This window comes from Drosophila melanogaster, chromosome 2R (genome assembly GCF_000001215.4).
Source record: "Drosophila melanogaster chromosome 2R".
Classification (NCBI taxonomy): domain Eukaryota; kingdom Metazoa; phylum Arthropoda; class Insecta; order Diptera; family Drosophilidae; genus Drosophila; species Drosophila melanogaster.
In genome coordinates, this window is record NT_033778.4 from 14,130,216 (window position 1) to 14,147,252 (window position 17,037).

The following is a 17,037-nucleotide window of genomic DNA, read 5'->3' on the forward strand; positions in this document are numbered from 1 at the left end:
TAGCCAGCTGGCCATGTGGGTCCAATTTGGCCAAAATATATTTATTGTACACGCAGTTTGGAATTGAAGTTTCGTTGCTGTTTTGGCCACATGACAGGGGCATTTTATGGGCTATGTTGATTTCATTTATAAGTAAACAGAGTTTTTCCCAACTCAAAACCCGACACTTCTAACTAATTTCCAGGCATTCAAAGCTTCTCCTATTACTCGTTTGTAAGTACCTTAAACGTAAAAAGCTGGTTTTGGGCCTTGTTTGTTTTGTTTCTCAGTTTACATTTCAGTTTCGTTTGAATTATGGGTTTGTTAGTTTGAAAACGAGAGAAACAAGAGCCACACAGTTGAACCTTAGAGGCATAATTAATATCAATGATTTTTCATTCGTAGGTAGAGAATTTACATGAATAATACTACACTCGCCTGTATTCATGAATGTGTGTACCTTTTATTACAGAAAACCGCTTGGCAAATATTTGATCAACGTTTTTCGTTTCGTTTTTGTTTGCCCTTATCTATCCCCTCCATTTTCTATATCCCATTCATTCATTTTTTGGCGCTTTTGTTTGATGTGCCACTTGTCGTCCAAAGAATCTTAGGTTTTTGTCTTCCTTATTGCGTCGATTAGAAAATGTTACCGCACTCTTTTGCGTTCTTAAAAAATTGTTTGGAGCGGGTATGTACACAATTTTGGTAAAAGCCCATAATTGCGATAAACCGCCAACCGATAAAGGAGCCAAATTGTGCCCATAAATGGGTCGTATAATGTGTAACTCATACGAATATTAATGATTTTATGGCAACAGTTTAAGTTTAAAGACCTATGAATAAATAATGAATAATTATTACAATTTTTTATAATTTTCCAAATACAATAGAATTGTTTGTGGTGCTTTTATTGCATAACCATCTTAAAGGATAAAAACATGATTTCCTTTTGCAAGGAAATCGAAATATAAATGCAAAACAAATTGCTATCAATCATGCTATTGTTTACATATTTTCTTAGCACCTTTTTTAGTTTAATTGTTTACCATTCGTTTTTATTTCAGATCCATAAAGATAGAATTCACAGGGTATTTTTTTCACAACAGGATGTTGTTCACACAGCAGAACCACGCCTTGTCCTCATAAAAAAATCTTTTTCAGTCACATAATAAACTTTTTCTTTTTCTCCTGTCACACGACAACAACAAAGAAATGCCAGAACAACAACTAACACGCTAAAAAGACACCCACATGGATACAGGGCAAATGTGTTTATGTATCTTGTATCTTAATGTGCACATCTTGTTGTTGGCCATATACGTTCGTTCAAATTGCCAAGGCTATGAGCACACACAAACTCCAGCTACAACAAAAACATGGCCCAGACCATCGACGTGATTTGCATTTAAATGTGGAAATATGTGCGTTTGTATCTGTAGCTGTAGCTGTAGATGTATCTGTATCTGCGTAGATGAGCGCAGGATTAATTTTCATATTTTATGGAAATCGATTACACTTCGATATTGTCAAAGTTCAGAATGGGCAAATTGTTCAATGAGCTGCCAAAACATCGGCAAGTGGAAAGCGAAAAAGCCATATTGTTCTCAGCTTGAATTAACAGCTCGAACTATTCGTTAAATTTTTATGATACATAAATTAAACTGACCAAAGCAGTGCAGATAAAATAATAAAATTAAATAGAAATTATAAACTGTAATTTTATAATAAAAATTCCAAACTGGATTCTCATTAAATCGTACATAATTCGAATATATCCGCTGCTTTTATTTCACTTTTTATATTCTAATAAAGTTCGCATAAATCGGCAAATGTGTACACAGCCACGCCCCCTTCCTTCACTGCTCTAGGCACGCCCACTCATTACAGTTTATTAGCCATGCAGCTGAGGCAAATTACGCAATTTGCTGTTGTTTAAATTTTGTGAAAATTGTAAATGCCTTTGCCTTGCGGCCTTTTTTGCGTTTAATTAAGTCTCGCAGTTCTTGGGCGCCAACTTACCAACCCTCTGCCCCTCCTCTCACCCCCTTGTCCACCAACTAATTAGCCTAGGCTGCTCTGATTGATTACAGTTACCTAACTGTTGCTCCAACTGCCACGCCCTTCTGGGCGTTCTTCTGGGCCTCGACTAGGTTTCCACAAAGCCGGATTCTCCCAACGCGCTCCGTTAAGATTCTATTAACGTATTTCTTTTTTATGATTGCTCTACGGCCATTGGCAACAGCAAACGGGTTTTCAATCACCGCTCACGAAGCCCAGGAAAAAATCTTCACCAGCAGCGGACTGCCTCCTCAGTTTTCCACTCTTCAAAGAACACGGAAGCCCTGTCGGAGCTTTTATTAAATTTCTTTGAGACGCTACTCTTTGGCAGTCAACTTGGCCACTATCTTTGCATCTATCAATCGGCGGAGGTTCTTGATCGATCCGTTCCAATGATTGATTGATTGCTGGATGGATTGCGACTGTTTGTCGCCAAAGTCTCGTGCGGAAATTGCCTTGAGCCCTGCATAAGTAACACTAAGCTACAAGATTGCTATTTTATTGCTTATTACTACTTTAGTTAGGTATTAATGAAGATACTCTACTTACATATGTCCTTTAAAGTATAAATTACTTAAGAGTGCCTAAAATATTGCATACATATAATGAGCTAAATTTTTTGCAATTTCACAGATTGCCTCAACCTTGAAGTCCAGTGTTGATGAGCTTATTTTGTTGTACTCTTTTCTTAAGCGTTTGGTGTGCCAAATATTTTTGACAAATGCCGCTCAGCTTATAAAGTATTTAAGCCAATTTTTCTCCGCCATCGCTCTTTTAGCAACGTTTTTTTTTTCTAGGTCGTCACATTAAAAATTAATTATTGATTTCCCATGTTTTGTAGGTAGCGTCGTTATCCTCACAGGGAAACCAACTTTGGTTTGGCACAGAAAAAAAAATGCTTAGGAAATGAGAAATTGAAGAGCAGTCAAGAGACACACCCAAAAACAAATTCCTCACTTTCATTTTGTCCATTGATTTCTATTTGATTTCCATTTCATTTAATTTCTTTCAGCATTTTTTTTTTTTGTTTTTGCCATTGAAGTGCTTTTCAGCTTGGGGAAGGTTCACTTTGTAGCATTTAATTTTATGTTATTTTGTTTCAACGGCGTAGCTTTCTAAGGAAAAGTTTATGCGCCGGAAAAATCACGGCCAGACTTACATAACTCAGAGTTTAAGCATTACTTTTCTACTAATTCCGCACTTTGCTGTTGCTTTTCCCTTGCACATTTCTTGGCCATTTCGCTCTTTGTTTTATGCCCTATTCCAGTGCTCTTAGCCAACAGCAATTAGCGTAATTTAGTTGCATTTAAGAAGCGGAAATAATAAAGTTTTTTCCCGCTGCGTCGTTTTTTTTTTTTTTGCAAAAGAAAGGCAGTTCCGATTGAAGAAATTTATTGTTTATGGTTTTTATTTCGCTTGCTTTTTGCACCAACCTTTCAGCTGGATTTATTCGAGGGGAACTTTATTGTAATTTTCATTCATAATTCATATTTAGCCACTTGACAAAAATCGTTGTGTGTTCTGGCCCGTTTGAATCGCTGAAAATTCCATTTTAATTTGATTGCAGAAATTATTACAAATTAACTGGATTTTGCTTGGAGCCAAACTTTAATTGAATTCACAGATGAGAAAGTTCTAGCGCAACTTTCTTCATAATTCAACTTTCTTCTTTGTTAATCCCCGTGCTCATAATGCCATACCCCCCCCCCCCCTGCCCGTCGACGATTCAGCCCTGTATTTGTTCAACTTTGGCACGTTCTTGGCTTCTACTCTTCCTATTTTTGTTGGCCAAAACTTATTTATTGCAGCGCCAACACCTCCCCGCATCTCACATCCCACAATAAGCCCATGAATGTCGTGCCAAGACTCAGCCAAGACAAAAAGAAAATGCCATCGTCTGCCAACGAAAATGTTGATTTACCACAATTGCAGGCGATTTTGCTTTCCTCCCTCGAATGGGCAGCCATAAACTTTGGCTTTTGTTTCGGTTTTAGCCATGGTAATGACGATTTGATTTGACTATGATTACCTTAATAATTTCACAAATCAACCGAAGGGCTTCGAGCCATCAAGTGTAGTGGCACTAAAAAGACATTTTTGGTAATTGGGTTATATCTAATTGTATGCCAACTTAGTACCAAGAATTTAAGTTTTCAATTTAATTATTACCGTGACTATACAAATTTGTTTTTTCAGCTACTTCAAATTCAAAACCCACTGAAAACGACATCAAAGTAAAAAAATGAATTATTTCAGCATAAATTCAGCTGCATGGCCAAAATTAGCATAAAATCCCTGGAAGAGAAGACTTCGATAAACAGTCTTGTTTGCACAAGTATCCCATTTCCATACCCACTTATATGGACCCCAGATTCCCCCCACTTTTCTTGGCAATGAACCGATAATATCGACTTGCACCAGCAGTTGGCCTTGACTCAAAGCCGCAGAGGAAGCGCGCGTGGCAGATTATTGCAAAACTCGCGTTGAATTATCAAGCGAAATTCCCCCGCAGAACAAACAATTATACAATTGGCGAACGAAATAAAAAGTTATTTGCAAATATAATATGTGTCTGGGGAATATTGATAGGGATTTCCTTGGAGCAGTCGCTTATCTATAACCCCCACAGAATCGGAAGCGCCAACTTGGCTCAGCAGAATTTACTTGAAGTGAATGAGTGAATCATTGTCGCAAATACTTTAAAAGCAAACTCAGCATGAACTACAAAAGGCTTTATCTTCTATTTATGTTCTTATTTATATTCTTCATTCTGATTTGCTAAAAATATATCTCTCATATTCTGGCAGCAAAACTTAAGTAGTTTTTATTATCATGAATCACGGTGATAGTCTTGCAATTCTTTTTCGTTGTTTCAATATGACCATGCTTTGGAAAATGCGGTCAAAAATAGGGTATTTTTGATAAAAATCCATGAATATGTGATTAAAATCTAGTTGCATCTACTGCATACTTCATGCGAATACCAAATATCAATAGTAATCACAAAACATTCATCCGAATTATTCAAGAGGCATACTTTCCACTTCGAATATCACACACCTGATTCACGCCCATAATGCGACCCAAAAAGTTTTGCATATTGCGTTTTTAGGACATGTGTCCTTAGCATCGTATCTATAATATGTGGGGCACATTTAGTGCTCGTACGTGTAGTTTTATCCTTGGGCCAGATTGATTTTCCTCGCCGACTTTCCCACAGCCCATCCGCTGCCGATGTGCCGCATTGTGGTGGCAGATTCTTTTTTTTTACACGCCCCATGCTTTTATTGATTTTTTTTTTTTGCTTCTACTCACTCGTTTTTTGTTCCCCTTGCGGTAAGGCCAAAGGAAAATCGCATTTTTTGCGTTCGATATTTTCTTTTTCCATTTTTAATTGCATTATGCAGTGAAATCACTGGGCGACAAAAGGAGGGCGGGGAGCCAAAGTTAATTTCATTTGCGAGTGTGGACAGGATGCAAGCGAAATCGGAGTCTTGGGCTCGGCTACGTCCATTGGATCCCATTGTTCGGCCGTCAAAAGTTCCAACTTGGCTTTCAACTGATTTTCCGGGGGGGGTTAAATGCACGGTAATGCGATTGGCTTTTCCCAAACATTTCCGTTCATTGCATTGCCTGAATGCGGATCAAGGATTTGTAGCATCTATCTGGGGAAAAGCTCTGGAAATTGGCTAATTCTGTGCATGAAAATGCAGTTACTTTATAGAAAGGACTTAAGTCATACGTCAAAGTAACCGAAATAAATTAGATTGATTTATTGGAAAAATTGTAAGTTTTTAATGTAAGAAAAGTATAATTTCAAAGCAACTTCCTCATAAATTAATGTATGTGTAAACTTTATTTAAAATTTTCTTTGCAGTTTTCTTCCGATTTCCTTTACACTTTTTCCATTTCCCATTTATCTGGTTGGCCATAAATCTGCGTTGGCATCATTAATTTGGACCCGCTTAAGGGCTTTCGCCCGGGAACTTCATCTCTGTGCCACAATCCGTTGCACGTGTCCCACTTTACCCCCACCCAGTTGATTCCCTTTATCACCTTCCCTTATCAGTGCAGCGACAGACAGAGAAAAGGGGGCGGCAATGGAAATAGGTGGAAAGTGCCAACTATTAAGTTTTCCCAGCTTAGCAGAAGGCACTTTGAGGGAATTCTAAGGATTTTTCGATGGAGCACGGTGGAGCTGGTCGCAGGGTGGAAGTGGTGGGCACATAAAAATGCTAATCATTTGCTCATTAAATCCGCATCATCCGCTGTCGACGTCGCTGCTAGTGTTAATGAGAGGACACCAGCCGGAGAAAATCCGGAAAAAGTGCGAGATAGATAGCAAGCGATGTGTACTTGTTCTTCGAGGCCCGGGCATTTCGCACAGCTGTTCTGGGAGCCTCAAAAGTTCAACGAGAATTTGGCACAAGCCAAATGAATAACAAAACAAAAGCGACCGAAAGCAGCAGCCAAAGAAGCAGGAGCGAAAACAAGAGCAGAAATAAAGTACGGCCAGAACTGAAGAAGAACAGAAGTTGTGCGAAGGGCAAGTGAGGGACAATACAGTGAACACCAATGTCAGTGGACGAATGTTGGGAAATTAGAAAAATGTGAGCTTCATGATATGAAATGGTTTATGAAAACCATCAAAAGATAACGCTGTTCTAATAAATGTTGATTAATTTAAAAAAATACACTTCTTTATTGTTGAGTCAATTTTGATATCATTCTGAACAAAGAAAAATCGATTTTAAAGCTTACATGCGCCAATTGTATCTTATTTGTACCTTAATTGGTTATTAATCACATTTCAACTGACTTTTATTCCCTAAGCTGCCGGATATTATTTACTTTGAAGCTTGGGGAATTGTAAAAATAGAACAGCTGACTTTGTCAGCCCCCACTGTAGGCAATTCGGTGTGGGAAATCCGCCCAATACAACCGCCCTCCCCTTGCGCACACATCTTAACGGCCTGTGAGGCATTTGGCCTGGAACTGGGAACCGGGAGCGGGAGCTGGGAAATGGCGCTGGATATTGTTGAGATCCTTTGTGGGGGAACCCAAACAGGCCACAGGGATACATAAAGCAGAAGGAGGTGGGCGAAAAGGGTAGGAAATCGGGCTGGGGTGATGCCGAATCATCTGTTTTAAATCGATTTTCCCTGGGTTTGTTGTTCTTTTTTTTCTTACACCATTGTAAGCTTTTGTTACGCTCTTTACACGGAGAAATATTAAAGTCTAAAATACCTTCGGACCAAGTTCACAAGGAAGATTATATTTATAGAAATGCACATCGTTTGATACATTAAAAAAGGGGAAAAATAAAAGAAAATGGAAAAAATTGAGGCAGTCATAGCCGTCAATTTAACTCCCAAATTTTCCTTTGGCAAAATAAATCTATAAGAAATATCTCTACGCCCACACCGAGCACCCCTTTTACTATCTACCTCCTCGTATCTGTGGCTCCCCCTCGAAACTTAATTGACCCCAAAAATAGCTACGAAAATTGCTTTAAATTTGTTAAACTTCAACGGCAGCCAACCAATCTGAGATCTACGCCTACGGGTCTGTAGAGAGATTACTTTGCAGCGAGGGAGCCAAAGAAATCGAACGAAGCATTTTTGCTCATTAAATAAATCAGAAATTGCCTGGGCCTTTTGGAGTTTGCCCATAAAAGTCGAATTTCTCGACTTGGAGCGTTTCGTATGAATCAAATGCTTGAAATTTATGCAAATTGGGCGAAATGTTGGTCAAAATGTTGAGCAAAAATGTCACTCTTTGCAGGCCACGAGGAGTTCAGATTTCTTTTGATTTATCACTGCAAATTGTCAAATCTTTTAATGAATATAACACAAAGTAAGGAAATTAAGTAAGATCACGCAAACAGTTAACAGTGAGAGCTGCAAGTATTCGGTTCGAGTAGGGAAGCATGAGATCACGTCTTAAATTCAACGTGACACTAAAACATTCAGAATATTTACATTTTGAAATTATTCTGACTGATAAATGAGCATGAGCAAATTTTGGAGCATTAATATTTATATTATTTTGGCATTAACTAGTAGTATAAATATTTCAATGTAAATTTATACGTTTTCCAAGAAAAAATTATATGGGAATGCTCTACAAATAAATTATATTAAATGCACTGTATATTCTTCTGATTTGTATATGATTTTTAAAGCTCTTCTGAAAACCTTTATATTTATGTTTATTTTCTGGGTAACGATTATATCTCAACACAACTGTAGGCGCAGCACAAGATATCTGATCTTTTGGAACAATTAAGCCGCATCCACATTAAGTAACCGAGACAAAAAGCAGCCGCTGACCCAACTCTTGGATCTCAGATAGTTCTCCCCTCGCTGATCTACGTGATATATGTAGGTACATATAAACATATATATAAACATATATGTACATATATCTTTGCCCCTTTCATGCCGCCTGCAAATCAACGAAAAAGTTTAAAACAAACCGTGTTACGTGCCACAAGCGAACAACTATCAGATAAAACATGATCATAACAGCACATATAAAATTTTAACTATTTTCATGGCGGGCCAGTCTGAAATTTTATTGTTACGCTTGTGTAACAACAACAACAATAGCTGCAGCAGCAACAAATACAACCAAAAAGCAATAGGCCACAACAAGAACCAGTCACGTTATGAACAAATGAGTAAAGTTGAACAAAAACAACCAAGATAACTGCAATTGGTGGGACAAAAAGGGGGAAGCAGCCAGCCCCTCCAAAACAAAAAAAAAGGGAAGCGTGCAATTTCCAAATCACTCGCACAGAAAACGAAATTTATGAATGCCTCTTCAAGAGCAGAACCCCTCGAGTGAAGGTCAATATAACGGTGGGCCCATAAAAAGGTGCGATTAAAGAAAGAGTCAGCCAAATGGTAAACGTGCTGCCAGTCCGAATTTATTTCGAATGAGTGTGTGCAACTCGAAGAAGGCGGTAACTGCCATAGAACAGAAGTAACAGTCATTTAAGTTGCAGAAAAGCTGCTTCATAATAACTGTCGTAGGTCTTAACGATTTTCTTGAAATCATCAGTTGCAGTGACAAATGCAATAATTCAATATAATAGTTACAGATAGTGATGTCACCTTTTTATTGTTACATTTATCTAAAGCACAAATACCTTTACATTTCTATACGATATTTTAATACATTTTTAACTTTTTTTCTTACAGTGGTTAAAATCCTTTTGAAATTAGATTTTCATTGAAGAGTTTCGTGCCTTATATAATGCAAGGGTAACGCACCTCAATAAATGACCGTTTTCACAACCTGCTGACCATGACCATGATAGTCTGAGGAGGGGGGTCCAATTAACGGTGATCAAGGGTAAGGGTTAACTGCTAGCCCGACTTTGGTGCTACCAATTTGCGAGGGTGTCCATGGGTGAAGGTCAAATGGGGGACTATTAAAAGGTGTTTGCTGCTCAACACCACTTTGGCACTCGAGGGTTTTTACTTTAATTTAGTTAATTTTCCGGCCAATCAATCGCTGTGTACTGACCTTTTTTCCGTTGGCTGCAGTTTTCCGAAATTCGTTTAGTTTCGGCGCAATTTGTTTACTTTTGCAGTTTATCGTTGTGTGTTGTTGTTTTCTCCGGGAGTTTTTCGTTCAGTTTTCTTTCTCTTTTTTTTGGGTTGGGTAATTTTGGGGCCGAAAAAGGACGAGTTCTATATCGGGATTGCTCTTCCTCGCTCTCCTTCTCACACTCTCTCTCTCTCTCTTCCTTTTCGCTCCTTGCGCGCGCGCTCTCGCAAATTGATTTTCACTTTTGGCGATTGTCAAAAAGACGGCAACAGAAAAATAATAATAAAACGAACGGCGCAGGAATTTTCACTTGTGCCACTTTTTGCGGCCTCCGTTTATTTCACAGATATTACTCTTTTTTGTACTTTTTCACCTTTTATATTTTGTGTGTTTGCAGGGAAACGGGTTTACGTGGATTTTTTTTTTTCGGTTTTGGGGAAACAAGAAATTCCTACTGCGTTTTTTCCTCTCTTTTTCGTTTTCCTTACGTACGCCTTTTTCCTACCGACTTGTGCGTTTTTCTCCTTTGCCGAGAGGCTCACACACACTGGCAGACTCCCACACACAGACGCGCACGCACACACACAAACACATACGCACCGGCCAAACAACAAAAATTCTTTCGCTGTCTTTGATTTTTGTTTCTTTTCGTTTTTGGCTTTGATTTCTGCTGCTGCAGAGGCGAACCGGTTTTTGTTTTTATTATTTGTATTTTTCTACTTGTTTTTGCACTTCACATCGATCGGTTTCTCGTATCGGTTGATTCGTTAGCTGCAGTTGGCAGTTTAAAATTCTAATAATCACGGCGATTATTTTCAATTTTTATTTGGTCGAATTCGGTGCACCGTTATTTTGCACGCAGCCACCGTCGACTGTCTCGCTCCTTCTCGCTCGCACTCCTCTTGAGCCTGGACGAAAAAATCGCGCACAAAATCGTTTTGTGAAAATTATTCGAAAATTCGTTAGTATCAATATTGGTTTTTTCCCCGGCGACTTTAACGGTTACCGATGTGCTTTAAGCATTATTTTTTTAACAGATCACGCGAACACACATGCTGCACGAATCGCGGTTGAAAAAGCAATAACAAAAATCGTTGGAGAGCGCACTAGAGATGGCAAATGTTCGATTACAGGCCGATAACGTTGGGCTTACAGCTCTAGTTGGAGAGAGCGAGTTCGAATTCGATAAAAGAGCGGCTTCTGTTAACCGGTTGTGCCGTGAGGTTTGAGGCAGCACTTAGTTCTGATTGGAGTTCTGTATGACGGATTGCGCCCTGGCTAGAAAAATGTTCTACGAATTTAAAAATTGCAAATGCAATCAATGTTTATTATTTTACTTTAGTTTTTTATTCTGCGCTATGCCTCTTGATATCAATAGCTGCATCAGTACTGAAATAAAACACGATATTTAAAACTTTAACATTTAATTAAAATGTTCATTGACATTCCAAATTAGACATTCTAATCAGAACATAGCGCAGACTCCAACACGAAATGCTAACATGTAGTTCGAAGTCGACCGTTAACCGCTCTTCGAAATTTATTGCGCCGGATGTTGGGGCTATTTGCTTCTCTTAACAGCAGGCTAACATTTTCGGCGAACATTCGAGTTTTTTGCTGGCTGCTTTCGTCATTAGTTGGAAAACATCAAAAGCGTAGGAAAATCAAACGCCTCCGCAGAACTCCTCCCCCTTCAATTTCCCCTCGAGCACCTTGACTATTTTCTTGCACAAGTTCTGGGTCACTTGGGTATTTTTCCAGCATTTCTTAAGGTTTTTTCGCCGATTTCTTTTGGCTCTTCTGGCGCTCGAATCGTTTTTCATTTTCCTGACCCAAAGTGGGTGGTTGGGAGGTAGTGTGGGGGGCCACGTGTGGCTAATCCATAGCCTCTGTTGCTGTTGTTGTTGTTGCTTCGGGGAGCGACAGCTTTTCTTTGCCGGTCCATTGTTCCCAATTTCCTCGTTTGCTGTTTTTGTTATCCAAGGCTTATTTCCAAAGGCGCCTTAAGTTGTGGTTTTGTTTTTATTGCAAAAAACCTGAAAGTCCAAGTGTTTTTTTGCCCACTTTTATTGGTCCACAACGATTTGAAACTTGCTAATTGGCTACTTAAAAAATGCAAGTTATGACCATTTTAAGATACATCAAATAAACTTGTACCTAAATGTACAATTTTTTTACATAAATCATAAGATAAATTCCTAAATTGTACCTAAATGTACAGTTTTTTTACATAAATCATTACATCAATTCGTTGTTTTCGAACCTAAACACATTGTTTCGTATTACATTTGTCTAAGTCTACAAATAAGATAATATCTCGACTTTACCCAAATTTTTTTGTAATATTTGAAATCCTTTCCAGAAATAATCTCACATATGAAGTTTATGTAATTTCACCCCGTTTTAAACTCAAAACCATCACTCATTTGGCTTTCCTCGATATACCCAATTGACTTGATTTATGCAAAACTCCTCCGCTTTGCGAAAAACGAACATTTTCAATCATAAACGTGAGCCAAAAATGATGACGACCCCAGAGGTCAGTTTTAGTGCCAGTTCTCCTATTATGAAGAGAAGCAGGAGGTTTCGCATGGAAAATTAGGCAGTCGAAAAATGCAATTTCACTGATGCTACCGAGTTTTTCCTGTAATATCAACGTGCTCTTGCATTACGCGATAAATTCCACTTTTTTACCAATTTTCTTGCATTTTTATACGGGTGATTTTACACGAAATTAAAATAAAATAAAGAATTGATTTAGGAAATCCTGTCAAATTCAATGAGTTCTTTATGGATCCACAATTTGTTAAAACCCGCCCAGTTTTCCATTTTCATTTTTAGGTGCGTGCCAGCTTTACAGTTTGAGAGCCACATGCTGACATAGTTATTAGATGTTTCCAGTCAGTTGGGATTTATGAGCCATCTATTCCGATGCAACGTGTGCTTCTGGTGCAACATGCAGTATGCACGACACGCCCCCCACACCTCTTCTCCCCGCCCACCGCTTTCATAACCCGCACTGAAAAATGCTTTAATACCTACACTCAAAATATGAAAGGTCACTTATGATATTATTTATTTACATTATGATTTTTATATTTTTTGTATTTATAGAGAAAAGAACATCTTGCTCAGGTGGATATAAATACTTCACAAGTTCAAGGATAAAATTTCCAAGTTTATAAAAGTATAATATTTTTTCTTTACAGTAAGACATCTTCAAAAATCAGCATAACACAATTATAACCCATTTTTTTAATTCGAATACTTTTTCTTTCTGTGTACTAACAATGGGTGGCAAAGCGGGAGCCGACGAATTTACAATAAATAACAATCAACACGGATGGTATATCAAAGGGGCATCAGGGGGCAAATAGTGGAGCTAAGTAAAATCCAGCTGCAGGGGATATTATTCGATCAAACAAAGGTTTTCGATGCTCCAAAGCGAAGGGAAACCAAGAAAAAGATACAAATTTTGCCTACTATCTTAACTTATGATCTCTGGTTCAAATATAAAAATGTTATTTTAAATAAATATTATATTTTCTTTAGATTTTCTTTTATTGAAATGTTGCTTGAAACAATCAAATATGTTTTAGAGCGATAGCAACTGGAAAACTACCGTCTGCATATGTGAAAAGTGCAACTCTGACAACTTTGCATATCGAATTTCCTTGGCTAATATATTCGCAAAACTTATGATCTGTGAATAATTATGATAGCCTCTCAGTGGTAAAATAAGCACAGAGCTCACCTTTTTTATTTTTGTTTTTGGTGAAGGATCGCGGATCAGTTTCTGCGGCTCAGCAAAGCAGAAAAATGGGGATGTGGGGAGCAAAAAACAAGGCTGTCCAAGTGAAAGTCCAACGTTCGGCCGCTTCGTTCACATCTCACTAACCTCGTGATTTATATATTTGGCCCAAACCGGCTGTCTGTTTCAAATCCCCCCTCATCGTATTCCGATTGACTGACAGTTGGACGGGCGTCTGGAAAGGGGGCGTGGCATGCGTTGCTGCATAATGAAAACGTTTGCAGACAGCCCAAAAACGGCAGCTAAAAAACAAATTTGCATACTTAGGCGCAGAGAAAAGTGAAAATTGCATCAAATTTTTAACAGGCCAAATGAGCGAAAGTGAATCGCAAAAAGGAGCAGCAAAAAGTTTTTTGGCCAAACAGGAAATGCATTTCAAAGCGTTTGGCAATTCGCAATGCTTGCCAAACTGATATTTGATAGTCAAGTTAATTTTTTTCTCGGGCAATTATGTAACTGGATTATGATGAAAGATTATGCATATTGATGGCCAGGTTGCATACTGAAATATTTTAGCTATAATTGCCAGGCAACGAAAGCTATAATTAAATAATAGGTAAATGAATTTTGATTGAAGCTACTTAAAGTACGATTAAAGATTATGGCAGTCAATTTGGGATGTACACCCAGAAAATAAGAAAATTATTCAAACAATGTTAAAAAAACAAGTGCATTCACAAACAAACTGTTTTATTTATTTAGTTCTTAAGCCTAAGAAGTCAACTTACTGCTATTCATAAATAAATATGCTCTTAAACCTATAAACAGTATAACTTAACTTATAATAGTAATATAATTTAATTAATTATAACTTAATTATGGGTAAATTTTTAAAAAACTGCCTACTACTTAAAGTCATACTTAAAATATTTCCCATTTAGTAGCTAAATTATTCACACTTGTCAAACTGTAATAACTTAATGAGAAATTTATGCAAAGTATTTCGCAGACAGAGAGCAACAGCCAGAAACGGAATTAAGCAATAAATTCTTGTTTTGGCCCAGCTGAAAGCTGTAAACAGTCGCCTGTTGGCCAGAAAACCAGCTTTTTCCCATAATCTTCCTTTTCCCGTTCCCATTCCACTTACCCACCCCCCTCCCCCTTCTTTTTTTGTTGCTATTTCAGCACTTACACGAATTAAGCGACCTGAGAAAATTGTAATTCATAATATTCCATTCCGGCGAGCTGGCTAACAAATCCCTGGGGAGCCGCATCCTTGCTCTGGGATCTCTGCTCCTTTGTTGTTGCTAAAAATAGCACATGCTTCAAGGTTGTCCTGTCGCGAGGAAGGGGGTGGTGGATCAGAAGGCTTCCTTCTGCCACCGTTGTGTCTCCTTTAACGTGGCAAACTTTTGGCCAACACAATTCCCGCCAGACATCCATGAGATGGAATAAGACTCAAGGAACGGTGGGTGGCGACAGGTGAGCGAAGAGGCGACAAAATACCATAATGCAAAGTCAGTTTCCTGGCAGTTTCACGAAACTTTTAGTAAGTCGTTTTAGCTGGACAATGACAAGAGAACTTTTTTTAATTTTACAACCAACAGAAACTAGAAATAAACTATAATATAGTCCGCAAAAACATATAAAATGCATTAAAAACTTCAAAACAAATGACAGTAGATATGAAATTAACCAGTTTTTATTGCTTTTTAAGTTAACTAATCCATAAAAATAAACACCTTTAATCAGCGTTACCTTAAATAATCGTTTCACTTCGTGTTGCTTGTAATTTCAGGTATGTTCCACTACGTCACATCACATGAACTATTCGAATTCAAAAGACGCAAAATGAAACTAATCTCGGCATGGAGGATTTGTCAACTACCAAATCCGGATCAGTGTCACCTGTGTCTTTTCATCACGTGACTGCAAGGTAGTGGCCGATTCCCAAAATCTTTGTACTTAAATAAAATGCTGGAAAATATAAATATTTCATACAAACTATCTCGAGTACCAAGAAATCGTAATTTAAAAAGACCTACAAAATAAGTATATAATTTAAAAAGCAAAATCCTGTTTAAAAGGTAACATGAAATTAAGGCTACACTAAAATGACATCTTGCTGCACCTGAAGTCGGTAATAAAAAATGGCAGACAGATAAAAATTTGCGAAAAAAGCACAGAATTTCTTGTCCACTTTTTCCTTTCTGGCGCAATCAATTTTTTGGCGTAATCAAGCTGCTCCTGTTTTTCCTCCTGCTGATTTTCCTTCTTTTCCGGCGAGTGTTTGCCCTGGAAAATATTGAAAGTGCCAGACACACATTGAATAAATGGAGGAGCACAGATGGAGTGGGTGGAAAATGGGCGGAATGGAGTTCGCCAGTTTGCAATGTAAGTGGCATTCGCCATTTTCCTCCCGCTTTTCCACCGCTCACTTTCACATCATTTGCATGTTATTAAGCGTTATTTAATGGGCAACTTCGTTGAGAGAAGGGTGGGGGGGGGGGTGCATTTGTAAGGGCAACTATCAGGATTTTGCACCCACTCTCATTTTCCTTCTGCCCGGAATATGCGAAATCAAAAGTGCAGCTTTTCCACCCACTTTTCGCACAGCTTTTCGCTCGAATAACCGAGCTTATTAGTATTTGTGCAGGGGATTTGTGTGAAGGATTTGCGGTGTCCTTTACCAGGATGTTGAATTTCCCCAAAAAAAAAGGGAATGGAATGGAAAAAGTTGAGTGAAGCACGACGAATTTAATGAAAGGATTTGGAAGCCGAGTTTTATTACTAGGATTACAGTTTTAGCAGCATAGTTAAAGAGTTTTTGCTCTTTGTATTTTGTATTTTGAGTAATGCATAAATCTGAAATTTATACGCAATTTGATTTTAAGAACATTTACTACATAAGAATATGAATTTTTAATTTGAAAGCCATAAATTAAAGTTGAACAGTCTGGTTATCAAAAGGCCACCAAATGTGCAACAATCTTGCCGCCGAAATTAGGCTAAACACAAAATAATAATAATAAGCCATAAACAAACGCACATGCTGGCTGCTGCTGGCCCAGTGGGTTTCTGGTCCGACAAATTGCCACAAATTAAGACCAGAGTGAATACAAAAAAAAAAAGCGAAACCAAAGTTAAGGTATGGGCCAAATGCTCCCGGCAGGTGGTAAGCGAAGCGAGACTGCAACCGAAATTGCATTGCGAATGCAACCAGCAGCCGGCTAAAGACATTTTTAAATCAAATTCGATTTGGGTCTTGGCATTTTGGCGATTTACTGTGCCTGCGAATCGCCCGGCTGACTCTCCACATAATTTTCCAATTGCGTAAGTCGCTGGGAAATGATCAGGAAAATATTCAAGATTTTTTTTTGTCACATGAAAAATGGTGCAAAAATCGTAGGAGATATTTTAACTTGCCTACATATATGCAAATTTCACTTTTAACTCATAAAATTAATTTGAATTTGCCAAAAGTAGTGGGTAAAAAAGTTTTTTTTTTTGTTTGTGTTAAAACAACCGTAGAATGCACTTGTTTTTAATCACCCAATTAAATCCTTTTGTTTGCACTGTATTATCCTTGAAAACTCTGGTTGAACCAACCAATTGGATCCTTTCAGTATCCTTGCAGCTTTACTTTGTAATCCTTGACGATCTGCTCGTGATCACGTTTGTCGCGCTAC

At 38.1% G+C, this 17,037-nt stretch overlaps 1 protein-coding gene and 1 non-coding gene across 5 annotated transcripts in view; both read right to left on the reverse strand.

Annotated features, from left to right (window-relative positions):
* The window catches only part of Prosap, an 80,447-nt gene extending 69,760 nt beyond the window's left edge, over nt 1-10,687 (reverse strand). For all 4 annotated transcript variants that reach the window (NM_001259386.2, NM_001299474.1, NM_001299473.1 and 1 more), the window contains exon 1: nt 9,574-10,687. The gene's annotated coding sequence lies outside the window, so the exon portion shown is untranslated. The remainder of the gene's footprint in view (nt 1-9,573) is intronic.
* A 4,448-nt stretch (nt 10,688-15,135) lies between these two features.
* Nucleotides 15,136-15,309, reverse strand: mir-989 (mir-989 stem loop). The gene has a single exon (NR_048107.1). It is a non-coding gene; the product is annotated as a mir-989 precursor RNA (primary transcript).
* Between the last annotated feature and the right edge of the window lie 1,728 nt (nt 15,310-17,037).